Genomic DNA, 24,796 nt, shown 5'->3' with positions numbered 1-24,796 from the left:
ATATGTTCAATTCAAATCATATTGCAAATTAAATTAAACATAAAACTTGCCATTAAATAAGGTTTAAAGAATTACAAGATCAAGCCCTATTGTGTCACTAGAACTGGTCTTAAGGGCTTATATCTAACATAACCGAGCTATAATCTCTATAGAAGATATTATATTAATTTTAAAATAATAAATAATTTTCAAAAATACTTTGTCGCCCCAAGATTTTATTCAAACAGGCCATTTAGAGGTCAAAAACCTATTTTGGTAGCTCGCTGTAAGATTTACCTTCTTCCGGAGGGCTTCCTAGACCATTTAATCCTCTAGGGGAATTCCTCTTAAGTCCATCCCAATTAGATTAAAGACTATTATCCTTACATTCATCACGTGCATGTTTATTCCAGATATTTGGTAAAAAACACTATAAATGACCCTTATCTCGACGAACAAAATACCTCTTTATATACGTTAATTACATAATTTATTTAGTGCACTATTTTTTCTCGCGTACAGAGTTGAGCATCGAAGGGCATACGCAGGTAAGGAATCTCCGCGTGCCTTTTAACTTGTTATTATGAGCGTAGTTATATCCCAAACACACAAAAGCTACTCCCACAAGGATTAACTCACTACCGAAAATACCCCTGAGGGCTTATTCCAGACCTCGACCAAATAATCGGATATTGGATCTACATGACGCATATTTCCACAAGCAAACATTTGCCAGCTATTCATCTCACTCTATCGCAACTCTAGCATTCTCGCATTACAAATTCTTATTGTTGTATTTTTGACAACAATAATTATATTTAGCTGAATTACTCTAAAATTAAAATTCTTGTGTCTCATTTGCATTTATTTCTCATTTTATTATTTTTGATTAACATTATTCTTAATCAACATTATTTTACAGTAAAACCTCACCATTTAGCAAAAACTCTTCAAGTTTAGTTAAAAATTTTAATCATCTAATTCACCTCTCTTAAGTGTGTGGTGTCATATATTATATCAAATCTAATATATTTGACTAATTAAGTTTTTTTTAGAAAACAAGATTCTATTGTCACACTTTAATCGACTAGTTAAACTTGTTGAGAGAATTCTTGGCAAATTGCCAATCTTCAATTGACTAGTTGAAGATTACTCGTCAACTAATTGTAATTTTGTAAAAAGAGTAGAAGTAATCTATCGGGAAATATTATAATTCAGACTATGAAATATTTTAAATATCTTTAGTATCTATTTATTTCTATATACCTTATTAAAAATCATTTGAAATATTTTATAACCTGATCTATAAGAAAATAAATACAGTTAAGATTAAAAAATATTTTATTCTATATAATAATAAAGTAAAATATATAAATTTCCTCAGTAAGTAACATTTGTGGACGAATGCTTGTGGGCAAGGGCCTACCCGGGTGACAAGTCGGTCATGACGTCAGCAGATTGGCCGGGTCAAAATAGAATTTCTTCTAATATCTGGGGGTTATAATGAAATAACCTATCTTCCTCCGTATATATCCCCCAATTTCCCAAATCAGAGTCATTCTGAATTTCCGATCGATCGGTCGATCGAGATCGCTGATCTCACAGTACTGTGGGAATAATGGCGTCCCTATTCAGTAAAGCTTCTCTCCTCTCTCACTTGCGATCCCATTCTCAGGTACTTCCTCTTCTATATACATACATATACACACACACACACACATCTACTTCGTTGATGAATGAATCTATCTTGTTTTGTTTGATTTTCTTTGCTGGAGCCTTTAATTTTTAATTTCTTTTGTCTGTTCTTGGAATTTTACTTTTTATTGATTGCGAATCCGGCAGCAGAAGGGGCCGGGGGGGGGGGGGGGGGGCACAAATCGGGGATTCCATTTCGAACCAGGGCCTCGCGAGAAGGCTGTGAGTTCTGTTTGAACTTTTTCTTCTTTTACTTCTAATTTTAAATTCTGTTCGTTTCCATAGCGAATTATCGATTTAGGTAAATTGTGCGTGGTAAAATCAAGAGGTTTGGTAAACATAATTTGGCTCAAGGGCGGATTTACCCCCGGGGGAGGGGGCAGGCCTTCTCACCCTCACCACACCACCACCGAGAATCTGGAAAAGCCGCCCCACCCAACCAAATTAAAAATTATATTTACTTTAAATGTCTCCCACTAAACTCTCTCCTCATCCACTCCAACAAAATTAAAACTATAATAATTATATTTATTATAAATGTTATCCAACACTAATCTCTCTCCTCCCCCACCCACCGTCTCCTCTACCCCGGTCGAAAATCTGAAAGCCCCAAACGCCATTTTCCCAATCTCTCTCATTTTTATTTTTTCTCAAAAATACACCTATAAATCATTGATTTTGTAAAATCTAACCATTTGAAATACTTGAATCTTGTTAAAAATCGTTTGCGCAGTCGAATTGATGATCAATAGATGAATGTTTGTGTGGTTGCTTATATTGAGAGGGAAACATTTGATACAATTGACAATAAAAAAATCATGCAACGGTTTTAGAATATAAAGAGTCGGTGAGAACATCTATGATTTTGTGAAAATCTAAATGTAAGTACAATATTTTTACTTTTAAAACTTTTCTTTTTTGGAAAATATGTGTTTGAGTTTATCAGGGCGGAGCTAGGATACTTAAGTACAGGGGCAAATGACGATGATAAAAAATGTAAAATTTAAACTTATACAACAATTATTCATATTGATAAAAAAAAAGTATTGTAATATGATGTCAAAATATTATATCAAACATTATTATAGTATTTTTACATAAACTCAAACACATGTTTTCCAAAAAAAAAAAAAATAGTTTAAGAAGCAAAAATATTGTATTTACATTTAGCTATTCACAAAATCATAGATATTTTCGCTGACTTCATATTCTGAAACCGCTACATGATTTTTTTATTGTCAATTGTATCAAATGTTTCCTTCTCAATATAAATAACCAAACAATTATTCATCAATTGATCACCAATTCGATTGCGCAAACGATTCTTAACAAGATTCAAGTATTTCATACAGTTAGATTTTACAAAATCAATGATTTATATATGTATTTTTGAGAGAAAATAAAAAGGAGAGAGATTGGGAAAATGATGTTTGGGCTTTCAGATTTTCGGCTGGGGGGTGGAGGAGACGGTGGGTGGGGGAGGAGAGAGATTAGTGTTGGATAAAATTTATAATAAGTATAATTATTATAATTTTTAATTTGTTGGAATGGGGGAGGACAGAGTTTAGTGGGAGACATTTAAAGTTAATATAATTTTTAATTTGGTTGGGAGGGGCGACTTTTCTAGATTCTCGGTAGTGGTGGGGTGGGGGGGGGGGAGTTTATATGGAAATATTATAATGATATTTGATATAATATTTTAACAGTACTTTTTTTTTATTATCAATATGGATAACTGTTGTTGTATCTAAACCAAGTGAAATGCATAAAATATGAAAACCAAAATGTATTAGTGAATAGGGGAGCGATTAAGGAGAGATGGAATGAGTATTTCACAAAATTATTCAATAATGGTGGGGACACAAGAGTTAGGTTGGGACATCTTAGTAACTCTGAGGGAAACTATACATTTTATCGACGCATGAGATCAAAAGAAATAAGGCAAGCATTAAGAAAGATGAAAAATTATAAGGCGGTGAGATCGGATAATATACTAATAGAAGCATGGAAGTGCATGATAGAAGAGGGCATCTCCTAGCTAACAAAATTATTCAACGCGATTCTTAAATAAAAAAAAATGCCAGATGAGTGGAGGAAGAGTATTTTGGTTCCTATATACAAGAACAAATGAGATGTTCAAAACTGTAAAAATTATAGAGGAATTAAGCTAATGAGCCATACCATGAAACTCTAGGAGAGAGTAATAGAGTAGAGGCTCAGAAAAGAAGCAGACGTCTCGAAAAATTAGTTTGGTTTTATGTTTGGTAGGTCAACAATGGAAGCTATATATACCTACTGAGGCGCTTAATGGAAAGGTATCAGGATTATTAGAAGGACCTGCATATGATGTTTATAGATCTAAAAAAGACTTATGATAAGGTTCCTAGAGAAGTATTATAGAGGGTTTTAGAGAAGAAAGAGGTTCGTATAGCCTATATACAAGCCCTTAAAGACATATATCACAGTGTAGAGACAAGGGTTAGAGCATGCGGGGGGATACTGAACCGTTTAAAATTCCAATGAGACTATATCAAGGTTCTGCACTAAGTCCATACTTATTTGTTTTAGTAATTGATGAACTCACTAAACACATCCAGATAGAGGTGCTATGATGTATGCTATTTGTAGGTAACATAGTGTTGGTGGATGAAACAAAAGAGGGAGTGAACACTAAGCTTGAGTTGTGGAGAAACAATTTAGAATCTAAGGGATTTAAATTAAGTAGAAGGAAAACATAATATATTGAATGAAAATTTAGTAAGAATGTAAGAGTGGAGGATGTTATAATAAAATTGAAAGACCAAATAAAATAAAAAAAAAGACCATTTTCAATATTTGGGATCAGTGATTCAAAAAGATAGAGAAATTCACAAGGATGTCATGCATAGAATTAATGCTGGTTGGCTAAAATAGAGAAATGTATCAGGGGTGTTATGTGATGGTAAAATTCCGTTAAAACTGAAAGAAAAATTATATAGGACAGCTATAAGACCAATTTTGTTGTATGGCTTAGAATGTTGAGCAGTCAAATACCAGCATGAGCAAAAGACGAGCATAGCGGAGATGAGGATGCTAAGATGGATGTGCAGCCATACAAGAAAAGATAAGATTAGAAATGAGGTTATTCGTAATAAGATAAGAGTAGTGCCAATCGAGGAGAAGATGAGAGAGGTGCCATGATGTATGCTATTAGCAGACGACGTAGTGTTGGTGGATGAAACAAAAGGAGTGAACACTAAGTTTGAGCTGTGGAGAAACAATTTAGAATCTAAGGGATTTAAATTAAGTAGAAAGAAAATAGAATATATGGAATGTAAATTTAGTAAGAATGCAAGAGTGGATGATGTTATAATAAAATTGGAAAACCAAATCTTACAAAGAAAATACCATTTTCGATATTTGGGATCAGTGATTCAAAAAGATGGAGAAATTCACAAGGATGTCGCACATAGAATTAAGGCAGGTTGGCTAAAATGGAGAAATGCATCGGGGGTGTTATGTGATGGTAAAATCCCATTAAAATTGAAAGAAAAATTCTATAGGACAGCTTTAAGACCAGTCTTGCTATATGGCTTAAAATGTTGGGCAGTCAAATACCAGCATGAGCAAAAGACGAGTATAGCGGAGATAAGGATGTTAAGATAGATGTGCGGCCATACAAGGAAGGATAAAATTAGAAATAAAGTTATTCGTAATAAGGTAGGAATAGTGCCAATCGAGGAGAAGATGAGAGAGACTAAACTAAGATGGTTTGGTCATGTGAGAAGGAGACCAAGAGACGCTCCTGTGAGGAGAGTTGGTGAAATGGAACAATTAGTCAAAAAAATAGGTAGAGGCAGGCCCAAGAAGACTTTGGGAGAGACATTAAAGTTTGATATGAAGTGTATGGATCTAAATGAAGATATGTCAAAAGATAGAAATACATGAAAGTTTAGAATTCATGTAGCCAACCCCACATAGTGGGATAAATGCTGGATATGTTGTTGTTGTTGGTCATGTGAGAAGAAGATCAAGAGACACTTCTACGAGGAAAGTTGATGAAAAGGAACAATTAGTCAAAAAAAGAGATAGAGGCAGATCCAAGAAGATTTTGTAAGAGACATTAAAGTTTGATATGAAGTGTATGAACCTAAATGAAGATATGACAAAAGACAGAAATACATGAAAATCTAGAATTCATGTAACCGACCCTACATAGTGCGATAAAGGCTGGATATGTTGTTGTTATGAATAATTGTTGTATAACTTTAAATTTTATATTTTTTATCATCATTGTTCCCCCCCCCCCCCCCCCCCCCTAAGTATTCGGGCTCTGCCCCTATTTGGATCGGTGGAAACTTAATCAAATACTAAAATTGAGAATATGAATGAAGCTATATTATAGTGTCCTTGGAGCTCTCTCATATTGTAAAATGAAATCTTGTCTAGATATTCCTATTCTTCTGTATTTTTGTTAGAATTTTTGCCTTTTCTTCCCCATACCGTTTAATTTGTTGAAAATTTGGTCCATTAACAAGTTTTTGAATCCCATTTTCAGTTCTAAACCAAAAGCTAGCAGTCTCGGATGCACGTAGAAAGCCCTATTGTTGGGATTTGTATGCTATTGCTCCTAATTTGTAGTCACAGTTGCCTCAACTTTTTTTAATTAAATTAGGATAATTTTTTAAAAAATTTGTTATGCAACTAGCATTGATTTTGCAATTTTTACTAAAGTAGCATTAGGTGACTTCTGAGGCTAGGCAAGAGAGACTCGCCAGACAAATTGACAAGTCTAAAAAGCATCAATTTTTGCAAGACAAGTCAAACTCGCTAGTGTAACCGGCGGCTCTACCTGTTAGGTTGGTAAGTTACCCAAACAATAATCACATGACCTGATTTTTACAACTGTTTCTTCATCAACCAACTTACCAGCTGCAGGTGCCCCATCATTGCTTGGAAACTCAGCCAAGCAAAGATTAAAGGGCAGCAAAGACGAACTGAATTCTTTTTCATCTTCAACTTAGTCATGGCGTCAAAGACTGCACAAAAACTATTACACAGCCAGCCAACTTGATTTGAATGTTTACAAATGTTTAACCTGCTTGTGAAGGAAATTCTAGTTTCATGTTAGAAGATGTATTACAGAAAAGTCTAGCCCCATGACAACCTCACAAGAACTGTAAGTTTAGTAAGAATATTAGTATGGACGATGTTATAGTAAAATTGTAAGATCAAATTATACCAAGAAAAGATCAATTTAGATATCTTGGGTTAATCATCCAAAAAAGGTGGGAGATTAATGTTGATGTTACTCATTGAATTAAGGTAGGCTGGTTAAAATAGAAAAGTACATATGGTGTTCTATGTGATGGTAAGATTCTATTAAATCTAAAAGAAAAATTTTATAAGACAACTATAAAACTAGCTTAGTTAAATGGCAAGGAATGTTTTGCAGTAGAGTACCAACAGATGCAAAATATGAGCATAAGTAAGATGAGGATGTTAAAAGGGATGTTCAAGTGTACAAGATATGATAAAATTAAAAATGAGATTATTTGTAACAGGGTCAATGTGGCTCCTATTAAAGATAAGATGTGAGAGACTCGATTAAGATGGTTTGATCATATGAGAAGAAGGCCAATAGAGTCTCATGCGAGGTGAGTTGATTAAATTGAACAAGTAGGTAGCAAAGTGGCAGTAAACCAAAAAAAAAAAAAGAAAAAGGCATGGTGGGAGACACATAAGAAAAGGCAACTAATAGAATGAATGGAAAATCTAAAATTCATGTAGCCAATCCACATAGTGGGTTAAAAGCTTGATATGTTGATATATTGTTTATTTTTTTTCCCCTCTTGTCCTCTATGTTATTTATTTTCTATTGGAGCCAGGGGTAGGATTTCTTATTTGTCTGCATAAGCTTGAACCTAAGTTGCAATCTTGAATAACTCCCCCTAAAATTTGTGGTGTCTTATGCTTACACGTTCTCACTTTTTATTTCCAATTTTTTCTTTTCATCTCTATTGGTTTGAAAGAACTATCAATTAAACTTTAGTGGATTGCTTCTAGGGGTGTGCAAAAGTTTGGGTGAACCGAACCGATTTGTTCGGTCAGTTCGGTTATTCTTGATAGACGGTTCGGTTCGATTACTAATAAGTGACTAATTTTCTGAAAAATCGGGTAGTTGGTTCGGTTCGGTTATTGCAGTATAAATAACCACAAAAATCGAATCGAGCTATTTGGTCCCCTGCCCCGCGCCACCCCCCTCTCCCCTGTAATGCCTCGTTCTTCTCGAAGCGTTTCTTACTCCGACGTTTATTAGTTAATAATTACTTTATCAATTTTACCTTATATATATATATATTTCATTCTCCTCGTTGGGGTAAACCATAGCTAATAGCAAAAACATGATAGATCGTAACCTAATACTTAACAAGCTTATAACATCAAAATCGTAAATTCATACACATAACAAAATCATAACTTCATTCTCAAACGTACTAGTGTTTAAACATAATCATGATCATCCCTTGATATTATATGCCGAAAATATCATAATCAACATCATGGACAACATAACAAAACATAAACAGGACAAGTTATATGCATAACCGATATATTTGCGCACTTCAACGAGTGCCATCACATGCCTTTATTTCCTTCGTTGTTTCTACTATGACTTCATCTGGAACATTAAATATTCTAGGGGCATCACCCAGTTAGATGATCAGCCATCTAAGTGAGAGTATAATATTCATGTATGAATTTAAATACATAATGTCCTGTCATTTGGCCTGTTTGGGCCGACGGACATCCATACTTCATATGCCACTTACTATTTTTTTTCGACTAGCTCTTTCCAGGGCGAGGTGTATGGGTGTACCCTTGGTAAAGCAGTTATGCCCATCTGTACTCTCAAACATATGCGATGCATAAGCAACGATGGATTACACGTGAACATATGCATATCATCATCATATTATGTCAACATGCCAAAACATACTTTGAAACATACATCATATTTAACATATAATCATATTATCAAATCATAGGGCACATTTTAAAAATTACCTTTCATAGACAAATTAGGTTTGATAAATACTAGCTTACTTTTGAAATCAGCTTAAGTCTCGAGAAATGTGATTTAATCTCAAAAAAACATGCTCGCCTCGATTTTCGCACCAGACTTCCAGATTTAGTCTCAACGATCCCTAGACATCATATTTATTCAAGGGGTATCAAAACTTATTTACCTCAAATTTTTCACATCAAATTTCTCCCCATTATTTCTTCAATAGTTCCAAAATAAATACATCCCCAAGTATTTTTTTTTTTTTTTGAAAAATTAAACATAATAACATAAAATAAATATTGTCAACTTCCATCTATTTGAGATATTTGCACTTACATTGTAATACTTTATTCAAGCTTCTCTTTGATGTGCCCAAATTTCTCTTTCTTACTCCTTTCTTTGATGTGCCCAAATTTCTCTTTCTTACTCCTTTCTCCCAAATCTTTTTCACAAGCTCAATTTCTTTTTCACAATCTCTTTCTTTTTTTCTCTTTTTCAAATCTCTCTCACTCTCAAATCTTTATTTCTTACAACCTTTTTTCTTTCTAATTTAAGTCCTCCAACCTTTCAAGTTTTCTCTATTTATAGAATGTTGAATTAAACTTAGCATAATTGTAGTGTGACCTACTATCTTTAATTATTTTGTCACATTTCTTAATTATTTTTCACTAAATCTTACCCATAATATTTAATTATTTGTCCACACCTTACTTTGTTTCTCATATTTCTCAATTATTTCACCCACTATTTTTAATTATTTGCCCACACCCTATTTTCTCCCACATTTCTCAATTATTTTACTCATTATCTTTAATTATTTTATCACATTTTTTAATTATTTTTCACTAAATTTCACCCATAATCTTTAATTATTTGTCCACACCCTACTTTGTCTCCTACATTTCTCAATTATTTGACCCATTATCTTTAATTATTTTGACACCTTAATTATTTTTCACTAAATCTTCTTTTGAATAGATTATTCTTTCATTTAGTTCATTAATTTTAAGTCCACTTTCTTAGCATACTAACTCTAAGCCAATTTACTTAATCTTTTCTTTTTCAATTTAACCCACTAACCTTAAACCCATTTACTTAGTCTTTTTTTTTTTTTTTTTTTAACTTAGCATATTAGTTTTCTCAATTATAATCTTCAATGGATGTCAAAAAATATTTTAAAGAAAAAAATTAATTATTATTAATAATTAATAATAATTAACAATTATCATTATTAATGATTAATAATTAATTAATAATTATTTTTTGTATTTAAAATATTTTTTGACATCCATTAAAGATTATAATTGAGAAAACTAATGGACTAAATTAAAGGAAAAAAAAAGACTAAGTAAATAGGTTTAGAGTTAGTGGGTTAAGTTGAAAAAGGAAAAACTAAGTAAATGGACTTAGAGTTAGTAGGCTAAGAAAATGGGATTAAAATTAATGAATTAAATGAAAGAATAATCTATTCAAAAGTAGATTTAGTGAAAAATAATTATAATTATTTTTCACTAAATCTCACCATAATCTTTAATTATTTGTCCACACCTTATTTTGTCTCCCACATTTCTCAATTATTTCACCTACTATCTTTAATTATTTTAACACTTTAATTATTTTTTATTAAATCTTATTTTGAATAGAATATTTTTTCATTTAGTTCATTAATTTTAAGTCAACTTTCTTAGTCTACTAACTCTAAGCCTATTTACTTAGTCTTTCCTTTTTCAACTTAGCCCACTAACTCTAAACCCATTTATTTAGTCTTTCCTTTTTTTTTTTTTTAAACTTAACCCATTAGTTTTCTCAATTATAATCTTTAATGGATGTCAAAAAAATTAATTATTAATAATGATTAATAATTAATCATTAATAATTAATAATTGAGAAAACTACTGGATTAAATTGAAAAAAAAAAAAAGAAAGGCCAAGTAAATAGATTTAGAGTTAGTGGGCTAAGTTGAAAAAGAAAAGGCTAAGTAAATGGGCTTAGAGTTAGTAGGTTAAGAAAGTGAGTTTAAAATTAATGAACTAAAAAAATAATCTATTTAAAAAAAGATTTAGTGGAAAATAATTAATTTGTCAAAATAATTAAAGATAGTTGGAGAAATAATTGAGAAATGTGGGAGACAAAGTAAAGTGTGAACAAATAATTAAAGATTATGAGTAAAATTTAGTGAAAAATAATTACAAAATGTGACAAAATAATTAAAGATAATGGGTGAAATAATTGAAAAATGTGGGAGACAAAGTAGGGTGTGGGCAAATAATCAGAGATAGTGGGTGAAATAATTGAGAAATGTGGGAGACAAAATAGGGTGTGGACAAATAATTAAAGATAGTGGGTCACTATAATTATGTTAAGCTTAATTCAACCTTCTATAAATAGAGAAAACTTGAAAGGTTGGAGGACTTAAATTAGAAAGAGAATGATTGTAAGAAAGAAAGATTTGAGAGAGAGAGAGATTTGAAAAAAAGAAACAAAAAAAGAGACTGTGAGAAAGAAATTGAGTTTGTGAAAGAGATTTGGGAGGAATGAGTAAGGAAGAGAAATTTGGGCATATCAAAGAGAAACGTGAAGAAAGTAGTACAATGTAAGTGTAAATATCTCAAATAGGTGGAAGTTGACAATATTTTCTTTATCTTATTATATTTAATTTTTCAAAAAAATTCAAAAAAAAAAAATGCTTGGGGAGGTATTTATTTTGGAACTATTGAGGAAATAATGGGGAGAAATTTGAGCGACTGTGGAAAATTTGAGGTAAATAAGTTTTGATACCCCTTGAATAAATATGATATCCAATGATCGTTGAGACTAAATCTTGAAGTCTAGTGCAAAAATCGAGGCGAGCACAATTTTTTGAGATTAAATCACATTTCTCGAGATTTAAGTTGATTTCAAAGGTAAGCTAGTATTTCTCAAACCTAATTTCTCTATGAAAGGTAATTTTTAAAATGTGCCCTATGATTTGATAGTATGCCTATATGTTAAATATGATGTATGTTTCAAAGTATGTTTCAGCATGTTGACATGATATGATGTGTGCATATGTCACGTAGATGCATTTACATAATATGATGGTATGCATATGTTCACGTGTAATCCATCGTTGATCATGCATCGCATATATTTGAGAGTACGGGCGGGCATAGCTGCTTTACCAAGGGTGCACCCATACATCTCGGCCTGGAAAGGGCTGGTCGAAAAAAAATGGTAAGTGGCATATCAAGTATGGATGCTCGTCGGCCCAAACATGCCAAATAACAGGACATTGTGCATTTATATTCATATATGAATATTATACTCTTACTTAGATGGCCGATCATCTAATTGGGCGATGCCCCTAAAATATTTAATGTTCCAGATGGAAGTCATAGTAAAAACAACGAAGGAAATAAAGGCATGTGATGGCACTCGTTGAAGTGCGCAAATGTATCAGTTATGCATATAACTTGTCCTATTTATGTCCTGTTATGTTGTCCATGATGTTGATTATAATATTTTCGGCATCTAATATCAAGGGATAATCATGATTATGTTTAAACACTAGTATGTTTGAGAATGATATTATGAATTTGTTATGTATATGAATTTACGATTTTGATATTATAAACTTGTTAAATATTAGGTTACGATCTATCATGTTTCCGCTATTAGTTATGGTTTACCCCAATGAGGAGAATGAAATATATATATATATATATAAGATAGAATTGATAAAGTAATTATTAACTAATAAACGTCAGAGTAAGAAATGCTTCGAGAAGAACGGGGCAACTATACATTTGGTATCAGAGCAAATCCAGTAGAAAACTTAGTAGCAACCTATGGAGGACTTAGAGGTTAGGAACACCAAACTTAAGGTTTTAGTTAGAAGAACTAATGAAGTTTTGTGTTGAGTCGACAAGATGGCAGGAAACTTTTCGGAACATGTGATGATTTATCATTGGACACATCGCCTTAACACAAGGGAACAAGACCCTGATGGTATCTATGCATACTTAGCTCAAATTGAGGGCATTATTGAGGATGTGCCACCTAGTTACCGGCTACGGCCTGACTTAGCCCAATTCCAAATAGATTTCCTTATTGATGCATTGGAGGGAGAGCTAAAAGCCATTGTTGAATGGGTCCCAACGAAATGGAATCTTCCATTTATGTTATTACTTTTGTGAGGGGATTCGTTAACGTTTGGCAGAATTGTACGAGGAAGAGCCTTGGAAGGAACCTAAGGAAGACGAAGAAGGTCCTAGCATGGACAAAGAGGAAGAGGACTTATTGGAATTAGAAATCAAGAATCACCCTCCAGAATTTGATAGTTCCGATGACGAGATGAAACTAGAAGAGTATAGGAGTGACCACGAGGGACCCTCTTGGGAGTTGGAAGACGAGGAAAATGTCTCAATATGGAAGTCAGCTAGTTTCAAGTAGGAGAATCTTTGGAGTGTTTTAATTTCCCTGATGGACTATGTAATGAATATGTATTTCCTTATGAGTCAATGAAAGTTGCTTGAGTTAAGCCTTGGTAGATGCTAAGTTCCTGTAGTCTAATAAGAAATGTTGTTTTTAGATGGTGCACACTCGAAGAATGTTGACTGTAGGACCTAGAACACCCAACCATCAAGACGATGACATCGAAGGACGTGCTAACGATGTTCCTAAGAGTAGTGCAAGCGAAGAAAACTCAGGAAAAAATGGAAGCCGGTTAGATCAAATGGAGAGGATTATGGGGAACATGATAGGGTTCATGCAAGGAACTCAAACCCAAGATAGCCGAGCGACCAATATGCTTGACCTGTACTGCTGTCAGCACTCTCCCACCTTCCAGGGAAGACTTGGAATGGATCCTAGCAAGGGAGAATTTTGGATTGAACAGACCACCAAGAAATTGTTAGATCACCTCCATTGTGGCGACGAGAAAAGGGTTAACTGCACCACCTTCATGCTTCAAGACGAAGCAGATAGGTGGTGGAAAGAAGTTAAGAGGGCGATGACCCTACAAGCCAGGGCACTGTACGTCCCATGGGAGCGATTTAAAGAACTCTTCAACGAAAAGTACTTCCCATTGAGTTTGAGAATGAAGAAGGAAAGGGAGTTCATGGAACTATGGCAAATTGGGGACATGACCATCGCTCAGTGCGAGGATGCCTTCAATCGGTTAATTAAATATATGCCCATTTATGAAGGAGACAAAAGAATTAAAGCCCAAAAGTTTTTGGGAGGATTGAATTTCAAGCTTCAGAGAACCTTAAGTAATGTAGACACTCAATCCTATGTTGAAGTAGTACAACAAGCTGTCACCACTGAGGCTAACTTGAGACGGATCGAAGCCATTCAAGGAGCAGGCCAACAACTCTAGGCCAGGGAAAGAAAAGAAGCTGGACCCCAAAAGGCCTCAATTCAAGCCTAGCAAATAATGCCCACAATGCCAGAAGCAGCACCCTGGGAAGTCGTGTTTTCAGGGAATGAAAGGCTGCTACAACTGTGGGGAGGAAGGACATTTCAGTTGGAATTGTCCCAAGAAAGGAATCCTTTGTTACAACTGCCAACAACTAGGACATTTCGCAACGGATTGCACAAAGCCGCGACAAGCAAGACAGCCTCAGGGACCGTTAGAAAATGTTAAGGTGCAGCAAGGAAGTGTATTCAACCTGACATAGCAAAATACGGCAGAGGACCCAACCGTAATTCAAGGTACCATGTTCATTTCTAGTTTTCCTATGCATGTTCTGATAGATTCCGGAGCATCTCATTCATTCATATCACATGCGTTAGCTAAAGAGTTAGGGGAAGAACCTGAACAAATGAATTGTCGTATGATTGTAGCAATCCCTATGAGGAAGTCTCTAGAAACATCGTCGAGGTACCAAGATAAGTCAATCCAAATAGGAGAGGCTGAATTCGTAGTAGGCCTAATCCAACTAGAAATTCGAGATTTTGACGTGACCCTAGAAATGGATTTCCTAAGGAAATACAATGCATCGATGGATTGTACAGCCAAAACAGTCAATCTCAAAATTGGAGACTTGATTGTCAAGTTTCGAGGGCAAGGAAGGGTAAATGAAAAGAAGTGGATCTCGGAGAAATTATTGCGAAAGGGGGCATACGGGTATCTGGCCCATATTGAGGAAAAGAAATAAGATCCTTTAAGAATAGAGGAGCTGCGGGTGGTTAATGAATTCGGAGATGTATTTCCGAAGGAGTTACCTGGGTTACCATCGCAGAGAGAGATCGAATTTTCCATAGAAATAGTGTCGTGGACAAGTCTAATTTCTATACCCCCTTATAAAATGGCTTCTGCAGAATTGAGAGAATTAAAAGTTCAACTTCAAGAATTGTTGGACAAAGGGTTCATCAGACCTAGCATGTCTTCATGGGGAGCACCGGCACTTTTTGTCAGGAAGAAGGATGGGAGCTTAAGGATGTGTATAGATTATCGACAGCTAAACAAGATAACCATTAAGAATAAGTACCTGTTGCCTAGAATAGAGGAGTTGTTCGACTAATAGCAAGGAGCCAATGTTTTCTCGAAGATCGATCTAAGATCAGGATACTACCAACTGAGAATCAAGATAGATGACGTGCCCAATACGGCTTTCTGTTCACGATATGGACATTACAAATTTATGGTTATGCCTTTTGGGCTAACCAATGCCCCAACAGCTTTTATGGATACCATGAACCAAGTTTTCAGGCCGTTTCTGGACAAGTTTGTGATCGTGTTCATAGATGACATACTGATTTATTCTCCTTTTAAGGAAGAAGACGAATTGCATTTAAAGGTGGTACTGCAAACATTGCGAGAACATAAGCTTTATGCCAAATTCTCTAAATGTGAATTCTGGTTAAGTCAAGTGGTGTTTCTAGGTCATGTCATATCAGCCGAAGGAATATCGGTCGACCCAGCAAAGATAACGGCAGTAAAAGAATTGGAAGCAACCTCAATGTGTTACGAAAATTAAGAGCTTCTTAGGGTTGACTGGTTATTACAGAAAGTTTGTAGAAGGATTTTTCAAGATTTCTACACCTCTCACCAAGTTAACCTAGAAATGAGTGAAGTTCGATTGGAACGAGCGGTATGAAATGAGCTTTTAGATGCTTAAGTATAAGTTCACAACTGAATCGGTACTAGCTATGCTAAACGGGTCAGGGGGTTATGTGGTGTATGACGATGTTTCGAAAAATGGCTTGGGATGTGTGTTGATGTAGCACGATAGAGTTATTGCCTACGGATCCTGACAGCTTAAGAATCACGAGCGAAATTATCCGACTCACGATTTGGAGTTAGCAGCCGTGGTGTTCACACCAAAAATTTGGGGCACTGCCTATATGGTGAGAAGTTTGAAATTTTCACTGATTACAAGAGTTTACAGTATGTGTTCTCTCAGAAAGATTTGAACATGAGGCAACGACGATGGATGGAGCTTTTGAAAGATTATGACTGCACTATCTAGTACCATGTAGGCAAAGCTAATAGTGTGGCTGATGTCTTAAGTAGAAAAGAAACTGTTTGTATGGCTGGATTAATGTTATCCGAATGGAAGCTAGTCGAGGATTTTAGCTTAATGACAGTGGGGGCAATTTCTCGTGGAAACTCTTCTTACGTAGCTAGCCTCACCTTGCAACCAGATTTGATAGATCAGATACGACAGGCCTATTCAAAAGGTTCCTGAATTAGACTATGGGTTGATGAGTGCGGTTAGGTAAAGAAACCAAAATTTAAGGTAAAAGAAAGCATCATTCGATTTCAGTGAAAGGTATATGTACCTCGGGTGAAGGAATTACGACAAGTGGTTTTGGGAGAAGCTCACCGATCTGGGTACTCAAGACATCTTGGTGCAACTAAATGTATCAAGATTTGAAGTCGGTATATTGGTGGCCTGGAATGAAGAAAAACGTGGAAGATACGTCAGACAATGCGATACGTGCCAGAGGATCAAGATCGAGCATCAGAAACGAGGTGGAAGTTTGCAACCGTTAGAAATCCCAGAATGAAAATGAGAACACATCACAATGGATTTTGTGACAGGGTTGCCAAAGAGCTTTAAGGGAAATGATGCCATCTAGGTAATTGTTGACAGCTATTCATTTCCTAGCAATGAAAGTAGGTCAACCAATCAACAAGCTTGCCCAACAGTATCTCAACGAAATTGTTAGATTATATGGGGTACTTGTAAGTATTGTCTCGAATCGCCACCCAAGATTCACTTCGTGATTTTAGGGAAGCCTACAAAAGTGTTTAGGCACTCAGCTTAGGGTAAGTATGACCTATCATCCCCAGACTGACGATCAGTCAGAGAGGACCATTCAGACCTTGGAAGACATGTTGCGATCATGTGCTATAGATTTTTCAGGAAGCTGGAAAAAGCATCTACCTTTGGTAGAGTTCGCCTACAATAACAGTTATCATAGCAGCATTGGTATGGCTCCTTACGAAGCATTGTATGGTCGAAAGTGTAGGCCTTCGTTATGTTGGACTGAAGTGGGAGAACGTCAAATGTTGGGACCTGAGATTGTTCAACGAACGTCTGAGAAAATAAAGATCATTCGAGAAAGAATCAAAGAGGCTCTGAGTCGTCAAAAATCTTATGCGGACACTAGAAGAAGGAGTTTGGAATTCCAAGTTGGAAACAAGGTGTACTTGAGGTTATCTCCTCTTAGAATGTTCACTCGAACCAATAAGAAGAAAGGCAAGTTGAGTCCTAGATATATAGGTCCGTATGATATATTGGAGAGAATCAGGCCAGTTACTTATCAACTAACCTTACCTATGGCCTTATCCAACCTTCATGATGTATTCCACATGTCAAAGCTCCGAAAGCACGAGCCAGATCCCTCTCAAGTAATGCCATCAGAAGAGCAGTCGAGGTTTAAGAAAATCTCTCCTACCTAGAGAGACCCGTTAAGATTTTAGATTGAAAGGAGCTAGTCTCGAGGAACAAGTTGATACCGTTAGTGCAAGTTTTGTGGAGAAACCCGATAAGTGAAGAGCTGACTTGGGAACGAGAAGAAGATACGAAGACCAATTTTTCATTTCTATTTGAGGAGTCTTTAGATAGAATGATTGAAAAATAAACAAATTTCGAGGACGAAATTTTTGTAAGCAGAGGAGAATGTAATATCCTAGTATTTTGAGAATAATAATAATTAATTTTTTTTTATTTAAAATATTTTTTGACATCCATCGGAGATTATGATTGAGAAAACTAAGACTGCGTTCTTTTTACTGTTTTCAAGTCATTTTTAGTTTTCAATTTTCTAAAATAATGAAAACGCGTTCTCTTTATTATTTTTAAAAATGCATTTTTGAAAACAAAAAAAAAAAATTGTAAAGAAAACTCAAAACAACAAAAAGTTGTTTTGAGTGTTTTCAACCAAAACAAACTTAAAACTCAAAACACATTTATTTATTTATTTATTCATATTTTATTATTGTAATATTATAAAATTTATTTACTTTAAAATATATATATATTTAATAATATATTAACCTTAAATATTTTTAATTTATTGAATAATCAAATTCATTGAATAAAATATAATTAAAAACTTATTTTCAAAATTTCAAAGATAATGCGTTTTCTAATTTTCTGTTTTGAGGAATAGTTTTTCAAAATGACAAAGAGAACATGTTTTCAATTTTCCAAAAACAGACTACCAAAACAGAAAACTGAAAATGAATTCAAAACTTAAAACTGAAAATTGAAAAGTAAAGAAAATGCAGCCTAATGGGCTAAGTTGAAAAAAAGGAAATATTAATTTTTGTTCTGAGATAGGATTTATGGTAAATAAAGAAATGGGAATTGAGTCGGTTTTTGGTACAGTTAAAATACAACTATGATTTACGCTGAAAAATTGAATTGTTGTAAGAGACTTCCGGGAAATCAACGGAACCTTGAGGGGGCTCCGATTTTTTGTAAAGATAAAACTTTGAAATGGTTTCGGGATGAAACAAGGGCCCGATGAGGACACTGGGGCAAAATCAGTCTTTATCGAGTAATTGTCAGTTATTAATTTCAAGGAAATCGATGTTTTGAGTGGCTCGATGATAAATAATTATGGCGTTAAAAGGTCAGAAGTGCAATTAATAAAACTCTAAAGTAAAATTAATGAGAAGTGGAGAGATTAATTGTGTAATATACATATATTATCAGTGTTCTAAAAGGCGCTAGGCGCTAGTCGGGCGCCAGGCTAGGGCCTAGAAAAACTGCTTTTTTTTTTTGTTTTTTAAATTTTGTGATGTAATTTGATATTATTTTCAATTAAATCAAAGTTGAAAAGCATTAATAATGCAACATAAACCAATAATAATACAACAATAATGGAATGACAAGTGAAATATAGAATTAAGCATGAGAAAACAAATTGTTGTAGATCAGTTCTAGGTTCAATAAGATAAAAGCAACAATAGCAAAATAATTTATGTTTTACAATATAATAAAAACTGAAATATAATCAATAATAAAAACATCAATATACTATAAGCAAGCAGCAGATTTTTTGGAAATATTATAGAATATATATAATTAATAATAAAAACTAAATATAAATCTAATAATTATATATAAATAGAAAAGAAAAATGAAATAAGATAAAAAACATAAAAAAGAAACCAGAAACGCAGCAAATGCAAAACCCACAGAGAGAGAGAAGGGGGGTTACGAGTTGACGGAGATGGAGCTTGCCACGGCGGAGATAGAGCTCAATGGCGAGGACGGGGGCGGCGACAACGGCGCTGAGGCAACGAGGACGAGGAGGACGCAACGGATAAGAGGCGGTGATGATGGAGCTGGACACAGCGACGACGGTGAGCTACTGGCGGGCCGATGAAGCTTGGCGGCGTTGAGGTGAGAAGAGAGTAAAGAGGGGGAGACGCTAACATGTTCGATTTATGATTTAGCAAAAAAAGCCCTAAAAAGTTGATATTTAAAGCCAAAAAAAGCCCTAGGCGCGCTGGCCGACTAGGCACCGCCTGGGCGCCCAAGCTGGCCGATTACTCGGGCCTCCTAGGCGTCGACCCGACTAGGGCAATTTCGGGGCGGCCAACAGCCGCCTAGCGCCTAGCCCGATTTTTAGAACACTGTATATTATATATATATGTATATATATGTGGGTGCATGCACGTGAAGCGTGGAGAACAACTGCGCAGCATGTTAGGCATGATGAGTTGGTTCTCCATTGGGCTGGGGAATTGCAAATGACCGACAGCTAATTGTCAAGAGAAAGAGTGGTGCCCATGCTGTATTTGGCTATAAAAAAAAATGCAAAATGAAGAAGATTGGAAGCAAGAATGAAAATGAAAGAAGCAGAGGATGAAGGTAGTAAACAGAATGGCCGAAAGAGAAAGAGAGCTCGTGAGAGCCATGGCCGAGAGGGAGAGAAGTTGAGATAGAGAAAGAGGGAGATCGCAGGAGATGATGAAGGCCGGTCGGTGTTAGAGCTGGCAGTAGTGTGCATAGGAGCAGCCACCATGGCTGTCCACGAGAAAGCTCAAGCGAAGCAAGGCGCGACAGAGCAACCAGCAGCAGGCCGAGGCAGCAGCCATGGGCGTGCAGGCAGTTGGTGAGGCTGGTGGTGACCAGAAGCAGCGAAGCCACGGCCATGGCCGCGAGCTCAACGGCTGACGCGAGGCAGGGGAGGTTATCGTGGGTGGCGGCGGGCATGGTGTAGGGCTACGGTGGCCCGACGTGGTTGAAAAGGTTGGTGGAGGATTGGGCGGAGGCTGGCAGTAGGCCAAGCGGTAGTGGCCGCATGGTTGTGCGCACAGGAGCAGCTAGAGGAAGAAGATGAATAGAAGAAGGAGAAAAGAAAAAAAAGAGAAAAAAGGAAAAGAAAAGAAGAAAAAGAAAAAGAAAGAAAATAGAAAAAATAGGAAAAATTCTAGAAATTTATGGAATTTTCTAAAAAATAGGAAATGGAGATTTATTAATATTTTGGAGATTTTGGTGAGAAAATGGTTCAGGTACGCATTTCGAGGTTGGGCACAAAAATCGAGACAGAGCATGAGAATTGAGGCGGTGCACGAGAATAGAGGTAGTGCACTAGAATCAAGGTGGTGCGCTGGAAATTGAGGATTTGCACGCGTTTCGAGGATATGACACGCATATTGAGGAAGCCTGAGAGGCTAAGTTGAGGTAAGTAAAATTCCTTGAAAATTTCAAAAATTCAGAAATATTATTTTATAAATTGTTATAATGAAATATTTGAGAAAATAATTGAGAAATATTTAGTTTGGATTTATTGAGGAAAATAGGAAGAAATAGAGAGAAAAATAAATAAAATGCAAGAAATTATGGAAAAATAGGTTTTAATGTTTATTTAAATAAATATGATGATTAGGGTGCTTTGAGGCTTAAGTTGAAGTGATTGGTGTAAATTTTGAGGTTGGCACGCAAATCGAGATGATGTATGTATTTCGAGGCAATGCGCGAATATCGAGGTAGCCCGATAAGTTTGAGAAGGTAAGTGGTTCAACCCCAAAACCTGATTTTATTTAAATGATTTTATCATGTCTTGATGTGAATATGTTCATGTAGATTGCATTTACATGTATTGATGATGAAATATGCATATGTACACAATGATATTATTGATCATGCATTCGCATAAGGGTTTGAGAGTACGGGACGGGATCGCTGCTCTTTCAAGGGTGTACCCATACACCTCGGCCTGATAAGGAGGTTGTGAAAATGGGGAGTAGCAATAAGGTACGATCGGCTCAAACTGAAATGAAATAGAAAAGGACATTTTGCATCTATGCACGAAATATGTTTATTATTCCCTTACTTAGATGATTCATCATTTAATTTGGGTTTTACCTCTGAAATATTCAAACGTTCCGAATGGAGATTGTAGCAGAAACGAGGATGAATGAGGCATGAAATGACACTTAGCAAAGTGCATGATTAATTGAATGATGAGTTGAATGTATGTTATGTAGCCCATGTATTTAAGTTTCGTTACTTCGAATTCTGAACGTTTTGAGGTATGATGTATAACCTTATTTATAGTTGATGAGGATGTAAGAATTGATTTATGATTAATGTTAAGATATTAGGTTCGATTCTAACTTTCACATTTAATATTTATGATGATTCTCTTTCGAGATAAATGTATGAAAATTTTGGGATGGATAAGAGCAATTATATGGTTCAGTCATAATTTTAAATAAATAAAAAATTATTATCCCAGAATTGTCTTAAGTTATACCCCAAGAGCCCGTAAAGTGGAGTGTTACAGTTGGTATAGAATGTAATACCCCAAGAGCCCGGAGAAGAGTAGTACATATCGAGGATAAGTAAGGAAGGAAACAAAATCAGCTGGATACCTTTTAGGTTGAATGTAAGCAAAGAATCCCCAGATTAAGTGTGCTTGAGTTAGGGTAGCTCAAGGATGAGTGACCCCGTGGGAAGTTTACGTAGGCCCATTAGAGTAAGTTGTTCTAATCCTTCCTATCACTTGACGTGGGATGTTACAAGTGGTATCAGAGCCGACTCTTGGTGAAGGCGGTTCGATGAGGGTGGGGAGTGGCGCCGGGGCCCGAGGGCCTGAACAAGGAGCGGCTCCTGGCAGGCTTTTAGGATGGCAGCCCCCAAATGGGAGAAGATATGGGATCAGTTGTAACGTTGCATAATGAGGACATCATGTGCTCAAGGGGGGGAGAGAATATAATACCCCAAGAGCCCAGAGAAAGGTAGTACATATCAAGAATAAGTAAGGAAGGAAACAATACCAGCTGAATACCTTTTGGGCTGAATGTAGGCAAAGAACTCCTGGATTAAGCGTGCTTGAGCTAAGGTAGCTCAAGGATAGGTGACCCCCTGGGAAGTTCACGTAGGCCCATTAAGGTAAGTTGTTTCGATCCTTCATATCGCTCGATACAGGATGTTACACCCCCCCCCCCCAAACAAAGATCGAATCGATGCTCGGCCCCTGCAGAACACTCCCCCAACCCAACTCCCAGCTTAGCTCCCCGACCCCCTACACTCGAATCCCCAATCCCACCCGTGAGCAAATAACCCTAATCCTCGTTGTCACCGTCGATCGGAAGATTGAAACCAATGGCTGTCGCCCCCCCCCCCCTCCCCAGCCCAGCCTCGCTGCACTTGAATCCCACCCGAGAGAGCGAATTGAAACCCTAAGTCCCTTACCCTCGTTCTCGAAACCAATCATTGTCATCTTCGGCTTTTGAATACTCACCCACCCTACCCCCACCGACATCGACAGCTGAGATCCATAGACCCGTCACCGTCACTCCTTCATCCCTTCTCTCTGAAGCAATCATATTCAGAGCACAAAGGGAGAGAAGAGAGACAATATCGAAGCTTCCGTCTGCTTCAATTCCTTGATCGATTCAAAGTTAACAGGTACATGTATGTGTGTATATATATAGTTGTACAATGCATATACAGGAGAATGATATGTATTGCAAGGTAGGTTTTGTGTAACTTTTTGAGTGAATGATCCTAGAAATCAACTGATGCCATTTTATTAATCATGAATGAAATTTATCCATTTTTCTTTCAATTTTAGATTTGGATGCAAAGGCGTTGATGTTTAGATTGATGTTGTGGATGGATGTTGTATGTTTATATTCATATACGTGTGTTTAGATTGATTGATGTTGTGCGTTCAGTTTATTGTATTTGAATTTGGATAGGTAGCTTGTTTTCGGTTCGGTATATTAGTTATGGTCGGATATTATGCTAATCGGTTCGGTTATCAAAAATTTAAATTTGATTAGTGAATAGGTTCGGTCGGTTTGGTTCAGTTTCATGTCTAAGTTTGGTTTGGTTAGGTATTTTGGCCCGGTTCAGTTCTATTATAACCGAATGCACACCCATAATTGCTTCTATATTGTTTATCCTAAGAAAAAATGCTATGAAATGCCCCTAGGGCACATGTCAAGTGGTTGGACTATGATAAATTGGGATTCGCACTAGTAGGTCGTAGATTTGATTCCTTGCACTGCGCAATAAGGCAAAGCCTCCACCTGCGATTTACCTCTTCTGTCGAAATCGAGGGCACGAGCAGTTGGGGACTGCACAAGGGCGATAATTCCAAGAAATGCTATGAGATTTTGAATGATTTTAAACTTGTGGGATCTTAGTTCAAAATAATTATTATACTATATGAAAGTCTTCTGCATGGTTTTCATTTAACAATATAGAGGCATCCCTAATGCATGATTTGCCCTCCTTTGTGAGGGTTGGGAGAGAGTAATATTTATACAATAGAAGATCAGATCATTACACACAACTTCCTTAGGTAACCACTTCATCCTACATAGTGTCTTGTACTTATATAAATTTCACCATCTTCATATACAAAAAAATGACTTTGACTAAACCAACACTTAGCCACCAAGAATGCACTCTAAACCTACTTTTGTGTGTGTGTGTCTATATATATGAACTACGATTAAATCACAATTTACAAGTAGCCTTGATTTCCAAACTACTCACAACCATGGTAATGAAAAGAATGAGAGAAGATATAGAAATTGAGAGGCTAGCTATAGCCAATTGCATGGCATTGCTCTTGTAGGAGGCACGAACAACTTTTTGCTGTTACCAAAGGCTACTACTTTTGTGGTTGGATCTTAGCTTGCAAGACTTGTAAACTAATGGGCCATGGGGACCACCTTGATCACATTCAGGCGAGTTGGTTTTCATCGCTGCCATCGGACAAGTGGATCAAGACTCATTAGTGCATGATATGTTGGATAGAGTTTACGATGGGCCAACCTTTAGGTGGTCACATGAGACAACATCAAGTCACTGTGACAGTAGAGGGTGCATTGTTGGTTATAGAGAAATTGGCAAGTAGCTATTGAACAAGTGTGCTTGGATTTGGATTTGCACTTTGTGTCTTATAATCAATTATGTCAAGTTTAAGAAGATAGCCTAGCTCCATGATTTATTGCTTCATCTTGGTGTTTGGTTTCTTACTTCCTATAGTTGGATGTTTTTGTTTTTGTGTTTATTAATGATTAGTGATTTGTGAATTTTTTTCTTACAAAAATGGAACTTAGCACGCTAAGTTTGGTAAATTTTCTATGGTAAGTTCTATTT

General features: G+C 35.9%; 1 pseudogene; it reads left to right on the top strand.

The window, feature by feature from the left end:
- The first annotated feature begins 1,520 nt into the window (after nt 1–1,520).
- Nucleotides 1,521–24,796, top strand: part of LOC127789803 (succinate dehydrogenase subunit 7B, mitochondrial-like) — a 36,736-nt pseudogene continuing 13,460 nt past the window's right edge.

Source organism: Diospyros lotus, chromosome 14 (assembly GCF_014633365.1).
Source record: "Diospyros lotus cultivar Yz01 chromosome 14, ASM1463336v1, whole genome shotgun sequence".
Taxonomy (NCBI): domain Eukaryota; kingdom Viridiplantae; phylum Streptophyta; class Magnoliopsida; order Ericales; family Ebenaceae; genus Diospyros; species Diospyros lotus.
The sequence above is the reverse complement of the archived record's forward strand: the minus strand, read 5'-3'. Positions and strand labels throughout refer to the sequence as shown.